At 43.1% G+C, this 13,171-nt stretch overlaps 1 protein-coding gene across 2 annotated transcripts in view; it reads left to right on the forward strand.

The window, feature by feature from the left end:
- Positions 1–13,171, forward strand: part of LOC123752992 (A-type potassium channel modulatory protein KCNIP1) — a 293,403-nt gene that overhangs the window by 32,650 nt on the left and 247,582 nt on the right. Inside the window, exon 1 of one of the 2 annotated variants that reach the window (XM_069306904.1) lies at positions 11,042–11,224. The exons of the other annotated variant lie outside the window; for it this stretch is intronic. The gene's annotated coding sequence lies outside the window, so the exon portion shown is untranslated. Of the gene's footprint in view, positions 1–11,041; positions 11,225–13,171 lie in introns of those variants that run through there. 2 annotated transcript variants of the gene reach the window in all.

A 13,171-nucleotide genomic window follows, 5' to 3' on the forward strand; every position in this document is an offset into this window, starting at 1 on the left:
TGTGAGGGGTTTGTACCGATCTGTTCGTACGTATTCGTGTTTGTTTACACGTCTATGTTTATGTTCGCTTGCGTGTTTGTGTAATAAGGTTGATATCAGGCTGAGTTTATGTTTTATATATTGGGTCAAACAAAATAACGTTTCTTGAACGTTTTTTTTTTTTCGTCACGTGATCTGCTGTAGTCAATAGAATACCTGTGACGTCATGCGCCATCGAGACTGCCCGTTACTGGACTGAAATCGTTCAATTGCGTTGTTGGTCAGCTACTAGGACAATTCAGCTACTAGGACAGCCCGTTACCTCCAGCATTTACAGCGTTGTAGTTCGAACAAAAATCGTCAGCGAAGCACTTGTTCCGGAAGTGTTCGGATGTCAGTAGTGAATCGTGTGTAAACCGCTTGTCATCCATAAACAGGGGGTTTGGCGGCTGGATTAACGTAGCTTGGATCTTTGTATGCGAGGATGGGTTGGCTTCCAAATAGACCTAGTCGACGGTATGTAGATTTAGTGCAGGGAGTCGAGAGTGCTGTGGCGTGTGACAGTCAATTATTGCTCAGTAACTGTGGCTGATGTGAGGAATTATCGACCATCCGGTCGTGTGTGGGAGGGAACAAGAAGCTATCTGGTGTCTGGAGGAGCAATGTGCGACGCATTTACCTAATTCTCCTTGAAGGGGGTTGGACCTCGGCTCTCTGGTCCCGCCTGACGTGCTAAATTCTCCGTGCTAGACCGCTATTTGTCTGTAAGTACGAAGACAAGTTGCCATATTCAGTAGTGTGGTCGAGGCTCTCTCCGTTGTGTGAATGTTTCTAAATTTTATATATCTCGTTATCTGTGTTTATCTTCTTGACTTAGGCTGGACGGTAGAGCGACTGTCTCGCTTCATGCAGGTCGGCGTTCAAGCCCCGACCGTCCAAGTGGGTTGAGCACCATTCCTTTTCCCTCCGTCTCATCCCAAATCCTTATCCTGGCCCCTTTCAACTGCTATTTAGTCGTGATGGTGTAGTACTTTCTCCTGATAGTTCTTTTCCTACCTACATGTCTTTGTGTGTTTTTCCTTGTCCATTCATTTGCTCTCTCTCCTCTTTCTGTCCCCCACACCCTCTCTCTCTCTCTCTCTCTCTCTCTCTCTCTCTCTCTCTCTCTCTCTCTCTCTCTCTCTCTCTCTCTCTCTCTCTCTCTCTCTCTCTCTCTCTCTCTCTCTCTCTCTCTCTTTTCCTCCTCTGGCATCCCACATCCCTACCCCCCCTCTCTCCCACATGCCACACTCACTCATCTCTCGCTTCTCCCTACCCTTATCACCCTCCCTCCTTCCTCTCACTCCCTCCTCCTTCCCCCTTCCTCACCAGCTCTCCTCTCTTCCCCTCATTCCCTCACATCATACGCCTCCTTCACCCTCATCAAGCAGGAGTTACACAGTGAGCAACCCCTCCGACACCCACACGACGCGACGCGTGGCTCCACTCAACGTGATGGGACTTGTCTTAGTCGCATGGTATGACGGGGTATGTCAGGGGTATATTGGTCTAGCATCGGTTATAATTGCTCTCTAACAATAAGGTATAGCACCGTGTTTATATATGTGTGTCTTATGGTTATGTGGTGTGGCAGGGGGTATGCTATAGTTCCTATGGTATGTTATTGTTCCAATGGTACGATATTGTTCCAATGGTACGATATAGTTCCAATGGTACGATATAGTTCCAATGGTACGATATAGTTCCAATGGTACGATATAGTTCCAATGGTACGATATAGTTCCTATTATATATTGCAGTTTCCACGATATATAGTACAACAGGTTATGGCAACATGCTAATTTGTGTGTATTTACTATTTGTGTTTACTGTTTGTACCTGCAGGATCGAGCTGTTAGCTCTTGGACCCCGCCTCTCTAACCGTCGGTTGTCTAATGTACTGACTCCATATTTATTTTTCTATCATATCTACTACGTATTTTTCTCTCTCACACACACAAACACACACACACAGAAAGCAGCCCGTAGAAGCTGTTTAACTCCCATGTACCTATTTCTGCTAGGTGAACAGGCGTATTCGGTGAAAGAAATCTTAACCATTTGTGTGTTTAGTGGGATGATTACGAGTGCCAGTGTGTAAATTATGGCAACAAGGAGCAGGGAGCGACCCCATGGCAGGGGGTCACAACAAGGAATGACCCCACAGGGTAGAATGTGGAAATCTTGTCACATTCTATTGATGTGGCGTTTGGGTTTGACTTCACCCAAACTTTTGTGGCTTCACTTCGGGTTTGAGGAATGGTGTGGGATGTGGCCCGAGGTGAGTTCGGGCCACACCAAGTGCCATTGGCACTATTCACTCATGAAAGCTACAGTGTTATGCAGGGAATGACACTGTTCAAATTTTCCGATTTGAGGATTGTGAGGAATTCTGATTTAGTATGTTGCTCTAATACGCTATTTAAGTTGACCAGACCACACACTAGAAGGTGAAGGGACGACGACGTTTCGGTCCGTCCTGGACCATTCTCAAGTCGATTGCCATTCTCACAATCGACGTGAGAATGGTCCAAGACGGACCGAAACGTCGTCGTCCCTTCACCTTCTAGTGTGTAGTCTGGTCAACATACTTTAGCCACGTTATTGTGACTCATCACCTGCACGCTATTTAATATGCTAAATGAACCGAAGTTTCATGCGTAGGTGTGCGTTAGATACGCCAACATCCCTGGGCTTGTCACCTAGTGAGAACGGTCCCATGGAGCAACAGGCATGGCCACGCTAGCCTCGGTCCTAGGGAGGAGAACGGTCCCATGAAGCAACAAGCATGGCCACGCTAGCCTCGGTCCTAGGGAGGAGAACGGTCCCATGAAGCAACAAGCATGGCCACGCTAGCCTCGGTCCTAGGGAGGAGAACGGTCCCATGAAGCAACAAGCATGGCCACGCTCGCCTCGGTCCTAGGGAGGAGAACGGTCCCATGAAGCAACAAGCATGGCCACGCTAGCCTCGGTCCTAGGGAGGAGAACGGTCCCATAGAACTAGTATTCAACACAAAATTGGGAGCCGCAATCTAAGCGTGTGTAGGGATGATCGGACGGTAATTGCCGCCGCGCCCCGATTAATGCGGAACTCGACAGTGCTGACTTAATCGATGATGGAAGGTTCAGGCAGGCTGGGCAGCAAGCAGGCAAGAAGGCAGGCAAGCAGGCGGCCTAAGCCGACAGGTTGATGGGTAAGTGAGAGGGAAGTAGGTAGAAAGACATGCAAGGGGAACAGGTAGGTTCTAAATATATATATATATATATATATATATATATATATATATATATATATATATATATATATATATATATATATATATATATATATATATGTATATATATATATATATATATATATATATATATATATATATATATATATATGTATATATATATATATATATATATATATATATATATATATATATATATATATATATATATATATATATTATATATATATATATATATATAAACAGAAAACCACAAGGCTCTCTCCCTACTCCACCTTCCACCATGAGCCAGAATGAAGAAGTTGAGACAAGAAACCACTCGATAAATCAACAATTAGAAAAGAGGAATGACCATCGTTATATAACTCACATTATTATTATTTCCCGTATTAACTATTCATTTTGATTATTATTATTCATTATCTTTATTAATAACCCAACACTATTTCTGCATCAACCGCTGCAGATACTGCAACCATTGCTGTCCCAGCATCCACTGCTGAGATCATTCTTAAGATGGTATACACTACCACTGTTGATGCTCCCACCACTATAACAGTAGACGGGTTATCTTGAGATGATTTCGGGGCTTTAGTGTCCCCGCGGCCCGGTCCTCGACCAGGCCTCCACCCCCAGGAAGCAGCCTGTGACAACTGACTAACACCCAGGTACCTATTTTACTGCTAGGTAAAAATAGGGTGAAAGAAACTCTGCCCATTGTTTCTCGCCGGCGCCCGGGATCGAACCCGGGACCACAGGTATCGGGTGGCCACGATACTCACACACACTGGAGAATTGTTCCCTTACATGTCAGATACAACGTGTCGTAGCCCCCCGTTAGTATTCACGATACTGGAGACTGCCCCTCTCGCAGCTGAGGCTGTGATCTGAATTGAATCCTGGGGGTTGCATTGAGATATGTAGGGTTGCTAGAGTCCCCTCTGGGGTTACTGAGGTTAAGGTTGAGGTTGCAGTTTGTGTGAGAAAGCCACTGTTGGGCCAATGGGCAGAGATGGCGATTCACATACTTCTATCTCTGATGACATTCAGATGGTTAGTGTGATAAGTACACCTTTCAACAAGGCACAAACCTCATATTTAATGTTGCTGGGGATGGTTAAGGACTCACACTTGAAGGGGGAGGGGGAGATATGGGACCGGGGGGTGTGTGTTCGAGGGGAACCCTTCAGGGGGCGAGAGTTGGTAAGAAGGGGTTTTAAGTTAGGGTGAGTCGAGTACTTTACTAGGAATGGTGATTGGGATTTTTGGGCATCCCAAATTTTTGGAAGGTGAAGGGAGACAATAACATCTTTTGGGACCCCTTCCCCTGTGGATTTATTGTTGTATTGGACGAGGACTTGTCCCATTTATCACAAAATTTATCAATTCAATCGCCTTGCTAGGGATTGATTAGCATAGGGTATCATGCGTTTTATTTAATAAATGCAATTGTTAAACATATCAGTTAGTAAATTTCAGTCACAATCGATTAATTGTATCAATTAGACTCCTGGTTGTGACAAATGAAGACTAACAAGTTCAGTGCTCTTGAACACCCTCTTGCGGAAGCGTCTTGAGTTAAACATTAGAGCCCCCCTCTCCAACTCAAGTAATTATCAAAAAGTCCAATTGAACAAGGGATGTGTGATGGTTTACATGTCTGAACAGTATTTAGGGAGGGCGGGGATAGGCCCCCAGGCATTGCCCGAGTTTAAATTACCCCGATGCCTATTGTTTAGCAAACATCTAGACTTACTGAACATCTATAGGCCCAGATATAACTCGTTTTCGTCACAGCCAGTAAAGTAATTATCAAAATACTTGATTTCACCTGCGGAGGTGGTGGCAGTTTAAGACTTATTTAAGTCTTAGTAGCAGCAATTAAGACCATTAAGAAGAAGAATTGTTAAGCGTAAAATTAAGGTTGAAGAATCTAAGGGTTAATTCAGTGTTTTACCACTGTGGATGAAACCATCACTTTTGTAACAAGTACCACTGCTGTTGTTGCAAACACCATTGCAATGCAACCACTGCAGTTATTGCAAGTACATATAGGAACAAATAGTCCTTAGTGCAACACCAATTTCATGGATAACCTTTGGTATTGTACATAATGCACTCAAAATTTATAATCAATCGATTTATTGTTTGTTTGGCATTTGTACACTCAACATAAGCGAATGCAATTGGTTTCAGTACTGTGATTGTTGCAAGGTCAGTGTTCGACTCCCGAGGGTCCATGTGGTGGGTTATCTTTATTCTGTTCTTGTATCTCAGCTCGTCTTGATATCAAAGCTGCTAGTTATCATATCCCAGCTCCTAGCTCTCATATCTTACCTCCTAGTCCTCATTTCCACTTCCTAGTCCACATACTCCAAACCCTAGTCCTCATATCCCAGCGCCTTGTCCTCATACCCCTGCGCCTTGTCCCTCATATCCCAGCTTCTTGTCCTCATATCCCAGTTCCTTGTCCTCATATTCCAGCTTCTTGTCCTCATATTCCAGCTCCTTGTCCTCATATCCCAGCTCCTTGTCCTCATATTCCAGTTCCTTGTCCTCATATCCCAGCTACTTGTCCTCATATTCCAGCTCCTTGTCCTCATATTCCAGTTCCTTGTCCTCATATCCCAGCTCCTTGTTCTCATATCCCAGCTACTTGTCCTCATATTCCAGCTCCTTGTCCTCATATTCCAGCTCCTTGTCCTCATATTCCAGTTCCTTGTCTTCATATCCCAGCTTCTGTTCCTCATATATCTATATGGGTTTAAATCCTATTATGGATTTTTTCAAGCGTAAGGTTAGACATAAATATATTTGGGCGGATAAAGGAATGAACTGCCTTGCATTGACCCAATAGGACTTCTTTATTTTTTTTTAATTCTCATGTTCTTAGACTGTGTTCTTTTGAAGTACGAGAACATTTCCTTCATGCCGGGTTTATCATAGTTATTCATTAAGGAGTCTTCGTAAGTCTTTTTGTACAGACTTCTCAGTTATGTATGCTGAGAAGTCTTAAGGGGAGGACTTTTATGTTGATTAATTCTGCCTTTGAGTTCTCGTTTGCAAGATTTGGGATTTCTTTTGCAATTTTTCTCTCTAGATTTGCTTGGTTTGCAACATTTTATGAACTTTTTTTTTACCTTGTAGCACTAGATAGACTTGTTTTGCTTGCAACATTAAATAGACTTTTTTTAGCATGTTACATTAGGTAGACTTCTATAGATAGACCTCTTTATTCTTTTAAATAGACTTCTTTAGATAGATTCAGTAAAGGTCTCTCTCTCTCTCTCTCTCTCTCTCTCTCTCTCTCTCTCTCTCTCTCTCTCTCTCTCTCTCTCTCTCTCTCTCTCTCTCTCTCTCTCTCTCTCTGATGCAATCTATGGATTGCATTCTGGGAAACGGTGGCGTTGTTGTAGTACTCTCGCTCTGCGTCTCGCGAGCGATTTGGTCTGGGTTCGAGACCTGGCGAGAGAGGAATGAAAATATGCGCTAATCCTTAACTGCTCGATCGGCCCTGTTCACCCAGCAGTAACTGGTCACCCTGGTTGTTAGCTGACTGACCGGTCGTGTTCCAGGGGGAAACTAGTGGGAAAGGCCTACCATGAGCTATAGGAAGGAAAAAAATTCTCAGCCTGCTACCAGGAGTCACATGTCTTTTATTCCTGTACCCACTTATGGAAGAAAATTAAATTAATGGTTAGCGGTTTGCCTAAGGGACATCTCTATAGGTTTAATTAGTTTCCTATCATGCTTTTTGTAAATCGATCGAAATAGTCAGACCTAAATCTTAGGCCTCTAAATTGGGTAAGAAATGTAAATTGGGTAAATTAAAAGTATTGTGGCTTTACGTTAAGACATTTTCAGTGTTAAGTACTCATTCTCGATAATATAAATTGACTCTCTTGAGTCTTGACCTTATAATGTCCCAATTTATATTTTTACGGTTAAAATCGTCCACGATCATAGTCAAAATTTGCAGGCAGAAAGAAAACGGGTGATGGGGAGGAGGTAGGTAGGTAAGTATAGGTGAATGGGTAGTGGTGGGGGATGGGGAGGGAGTGTTGTGGTGATAGTGAAGGGAGAGAGAGTGATGGTGGTAACGGAATTTTGGTAATGGGGAAAGGTAGGAGTTGGGGGGGGGATAGTAAAGGTACTGGTTTGGCTAACTTTTAGTGACTGATTAAGATTAATCCACTCAAGAGATGGCACGGGCATGAATAGCCCTTAAAACCTTGAGTCAAACCAGTTGTTGTTGTTGTTATAGATTCAGCTACTCGGAACAAGTTCCAAGCAGCACGGGCTATAGTGAGCCCGTAACTTACTTGGCACATGAGCGGGGCAAGTAGCACAGGCTATGGTGAGCCCGTAACTTACCTGGCACATGAGCGGGGCAAGTAGCACGGGCTATGGTTAGCCTGCCCGTCAAACCAGTGATGTGACTGGTAGATGTAGTAGTGCAAGTAGTTGTGGTGATGTAGATGAAGAAGATAGATCTTAGACAGAGATAGAGGGTTACTTGAGATAATAGGGTGGTGATAATGAGAGGTGAGATGATGGAAGGTGATGTGGTGGAGGTGTTGGAGGGAAGGGTAGTGTTGGGAGGGGAGTGATATGTGATACAGATGACGCTGGTGGCACAGCGTGTGAGTCCCAGTGAGGGAGACATTTGTCTCTGTCGCCACAAACGTAAACGAAGCCAAGGGATCGAGCGGATGAAGAGAACAAAAAACACCAAGAGAGCTTCAGGGAATAAAGAGAAGAGTTATATTCAAAATAAAAGAAAGTGCCAGGTGTGAAGGCCAGGAAGCGGGGGTTGCTTAGACTTTATGTATACATCACTTATACATTAATTATACATGTATACATAAGCACGACTATCGATATGCTACATATACCAGAGAGTTCAATAAGAGAACTTGCCTCAGCAGTCGTTTAATTAAGACTGAAAAAGTTATTTCTAAAATACATTCTGTTTATAATATATTTAGAGCAGCTAATATTAAAAGATAGCGCCCTGAAGTGCACCCCCTTCCCTGCTCCTCTAGCATGTGAGAACGATTAGGGTTCGAGCCCCAAGCTAAGTGGGACGACTAGACAGTTAACTGACTGTTCACGGTTTCCCAACCAGTTATAACTGAGAACGTGGTTGTAAAGCAATTAGCGGATTATGTTGAGGTGGGGTGGGGGGGTGGGTATAAACAAGTAGAATAATTCTTCAAATGAGATATAGGAGGAAGAGGTTTTAAGACTCTTTTAAAGTTATGTTTTTAAGAGGAAGTATGTGCCAATAGGCCTTCTGCAGTTACTTCCATTCTTATGTTTTTATACCCATTGGTTCGTGTTCTGTCATGTGCAAATGTCAATCCCCGCCCCCAAAACTTTTGTATCATATATATATATATATATATATATATATATATATATATATATATATATATATATATATATATATATATATATATATATATACATATATATATATAATATATATATATATATATATATATATATATATATATATATATATATATATATATATATATATATATATATATGATTAAGGCGTCCTGTAGATACCAGTTGCATTGCTCCTGGGAGTATGGATTCGAGTCACTTCTGGGGTGTGAGTTTTCAGTCGCATATAGTCCTGGGGACCATTCAGGCTTGTTCGCATATATATATATATATATATATATATATATATATATATATATATATATATATATATATATATATATATATATATATATATATATGCATTGTTTCCAAAATGCAGCGAGAAGGTTGGGCAGACCTCATTCACCTTCCTGTAGCGCTGCTCTGCTTTCCATTTTTCCTGTGAGAGGAAACGAACCTTCCATAAAAGAAAAAGTCTGCTCCCGCAGGAGGAAAATGAAAATTTGAAGAGTTTTACCTTGCGGCGTCCAGGGTCAAGGCTTTTTGAGACATTTTTTTTTTATTTTTATCAAGGTGCAAAGAATTTTGTTTTAGCTCTACGAGTTTTTTATTTTTTTTAAGCGTTTAATGTTTCTTTTGTTGCTGTTTTTTTGTGCTTGTTAAGGGGGGTTTAAGGGGCTATGGGGTTGAAAATGGGGAGGGGGAGGGGGAGGGGATAAGGGGTGCGGAAGTGAATGGATTATGACCTCAAGGAAGAGCAGTAAGCCACACTTCCTCCCTCTCACACCTCCACTATTCGGGACCGAAGAGCCAGAGCTCACCCCCCCTGCAAGCAACAACTAGGTGAGTACACAGATGCTGGCTGTAAGCGAGGCAAGTGTTTAATTGTTGTTGTTGCTTTAGATTCAGCTACCTGGAACAAAAAAGTTGCAAGTAGCACGGGTTATGGTGAGCCCGTAGTGGACTAACCTGGTACAGGAGCGGGGCTGTAACTTGGATGGAGTTGTTTGGGCGACCACCCGTCCAGTGCCTGGTTTCTGACTAGCACTGCAGCTTTACTGGAGCAGCCAAGTAACACAGTTACTTACTTACAAGTTAAAACACTTTAACTCTCATGACTATGCCTCAAGCAAGCATATTCAAATCCATGAGAACAAAACACACACACACGCGCATGCGTGTACTTGCAAAACAAAACAAAAATCCACCTCCGGATTTCAGTTTTAACTGAACCTTGAAACATTTTAAGCAAATTAAATCTTTGAAGTTTAGACACAATGGTCTCTGGGCGCCTCTGTCTCTCTGGCTACGAGAAGTACTTGAAAAGAATGTTTTATAAATGAATCTTTGCATGGATGGGACCATAGACGCCAGTGGCTGTTGTTGTGAAATATGGACGATACTCTGGCCTTGGTAGTGAGGAAGTTGATTTAGTCTTCAGTGTGGCATGGGGATGTGTCTGGGTATGTACAAGGGATAGGGATGTGTACTCGCCTACATAGACTTACCTTTACTGGCTTGCACAGCGAGACTTTAGCTCCTGAGCTCCGTCGGCTCCACACTGCAATTACTCCCGACTTCCTGGTGTCTTATCATGCTCTTGAGTCCTTGTATGGAATTGAAATCTCCATTTGGAGATTAGAGGCTGCCTCAGCAACCTTCAATCTTATCTCATTACACTTTCTCGTAACTCTTACACTGTAGAGATGTTTCCATTCATCCGTATGGTCCATCTGGGCCCTATTGTCTTAACCTTGATTGAGCTCGGTATTTAAATTTGGTCCATAATTTCAATGTCTTGGGGAGTGTAGTATGTATTTTAATGTCTTGTGAAGTCTGATATGTTAAAACTCCTCTGTCTCATATCCTTTCTTTTGTCTTTGTTTGCATGACAGTGAGGTCTCGCTTCCTCAATTTAATTCCTAGTTCAGCCCCCTTAAGTTCAGAGATATCCCTGCCAGTGGTTATAAATTTTAGACGAATATTTGAGTAGCTTTGTCCAAGAGAAAATAAATTTTGGCTGAATCTACGTTTGGGTCATCTAAAATTTTTAAAATTTCCAGGAGTTGTAGACCCGGGTAGGCGTAGGAAGTTGGACAGTTGGGATGGTGGACAGGTGTTGGGGGGGGGGGGGGGGGAGAGAGTGGACAGTTGGGGCAGGAGACAGGTGGTATATAAAAGATGCACAGGGGATGAAATAGGCAGGTGGTGTGTTGGATAGGTAGGTGAGGCGACAGACACGTGTAGCGACCGTCAGGTAAGGCGGTAGAGACATGTCGGTCGGGTGGCCAGGTGGGGTGATTGTGAGGGGTGGGTAGTGGTGGTGGTGGGGGGGGGGGCTGTTGAGTGGGATGGTGCCAAGTAGTGGGTGCCATGCAGCGGTAGTCATCACTTGCAACCAGTGTGCTCACCACCACCACCACCATCTCGCTAAACCACTTCTATCGTGGCCCTCCCCCTCCTTCACTACCGCCACCAGTCCCACTGAATCAGGTGGTGATCGCTCCCTCCCTACATCCCCCCCTTACCACAAACCACTCCCACAACCGCAGCGGCGCGAAGGACCAATGAAGGTTTGCGAATCTCGCGCCAGGGGGATTAAAAACTACAATTCTCCGAGTACTTTCTCCACGATGAGAGGTTAAGGGAGCGGGTAAACGGCGGGAGTAAAAAGCGGTGATCGCTACAGGAATTGAGTTGTCAACAAGAACACAAGGATTAATGTTATTTGCGTCCGTTACCCCCCACACCGCTCCGCCGGACAGGGTGCTCCAGTGACCTCGTGTTTCATGACCAGTGAAAAGCATGATCAGTGAGGGTGAAGCATTTGTTGTTGTTTAAGATTCGCTACCTTGGAACAAAAAGTTCCAAGTAGCACGGGCTATGGTGAGCCCGTAGTGTGTGAAGCAGTGGTTATATCACTGCCGCTACAACTCACTCTAAATGCCTGAACGATGGTAGATGTTTAAAAAAAAACTGTGAATTATTAGAAGTGTACATTAAACTTGTGTTAATGATTCGCATCTTTAAATATGAATATATAACTGATACTTTGATTTGTTGGAGGAAAAGTCTGGTTAACAGTGAAAACGTTCGACAGACGACATTGTGTTGTAATTCTTGAATGGTGAAATGATATAATGTGTTGCACATATTTACAGCATTAGAGTTCATTAACATCTTACGTGAAGGGTTAAGACACCATCTTAACTTAAAAGGGAGCCGGTCGGCCGAGCGGACAGCACGCTGGACTTGTGATCCTGTGGTCCCGGGTTCGATCCCGGGTGCCGGCGAGAAACAATGGGCAGAGTTTCTTTCACCCTATGCCCCTGTTACCTAGCAGTAAAATAGGTACCTGAGTGTTAGTCAGCTGTCACGGGCTGCTTCCTGGGGGTGGAGGCCTGGTCGAGGACCGGGCCGCGGGGACACTAAAGCCCCGAAATCATCTCAAGATAACTTCAAGATAACCATGGCGGGGGTATCCGGAACACCATATTGTACATATTGTGCCCTGTTGATCTCTGCTTGAGGGAGTAGGCCCCTGAAGGCCTGGTCGGAGACCGGGCTGTGAGGTCATTGATCCCCGGTAGCTACACAAGGTAGCCACAAGGTAGGTAGCAGTCGTCGATCATCACAGGCAAGAAGATCCACCTTCACAGAACTATAGTGCTCCACTAGTGATCACAGGTGAACGTGTTGTCGCCTTTAAGGCGAAAATGTCATTGCAGCAAAACAGTGTCTTAGGAAAATGCCAAGACAATTGTGTCCTTCGATAAATATTGAAAACAATAAAATGATCTAGATAAAATGAGCTATATTTATTCAAGTTAATAAATGTAATAAAATTTAATAATATTAAAAGTATCTTTTTCGATGCAAATATTTAGTGAAAAGAACTAGAAATAATGTTTTAAAATATATATATCTATTTTTATTATGACTGCAATTACAAAAATGTAACTAAACATATTAATAGACAAAAAAAATTATACATATATTAACAAGCTCTCAAGAAACAAGAGAACTGTTCAAAATCACAATAGGGTTCAATTCCACTCAACTCCAAACCATTTTCCAACATGAAATGTGATCTAGTTGGAAGTGGTTTCCAAACACACTCTTGTCGTTTGAGTGACACAGGTGTAGGCCGTGTGAGTGCCAACAGAGGTCACTCCAGGCACTCCTTGTGTGTACCAACGGTGTTGTATATATAGCAGCTGACAGTGAAATTCGGATTCACTGAATTTTGCCTTGAATAGCTCCAGGATATCTTCACTCAACACCCTGTGGGGCTCAAGATACCTTCACTCAGCACCTTGTGTGGCTCAGGACACCTTCACTCAACACCTTGTGAGGTTCAGGATACCTTCACTCAACACCTTGTGAGGCTCAGGATATCTTCACTCAACACCTTCTGTGGCTCAGGATACCTTCACTCAATGCTATGATTAAAACCAATAATAATAATGATAATAATAATAATACGTACATACATACATACATAAATATCATACATGTTA

This window comes from Procambarus clarkii, chromosome 6 (genome assembly GCF_040958095.1).
Source record: "Procambarus clarkii isolate CNS0578487 chromosome 6, FALCON_Pclarkii_2.0, whole genome shotgun sequence".
Taxonomy (NCBI): domain Eukaryota; kingdom Metazoa; phylum Arthropoda; class Malacostraca; order Decapoda; family Cambaridae; genus Procambarus; species Procambarus clarkii.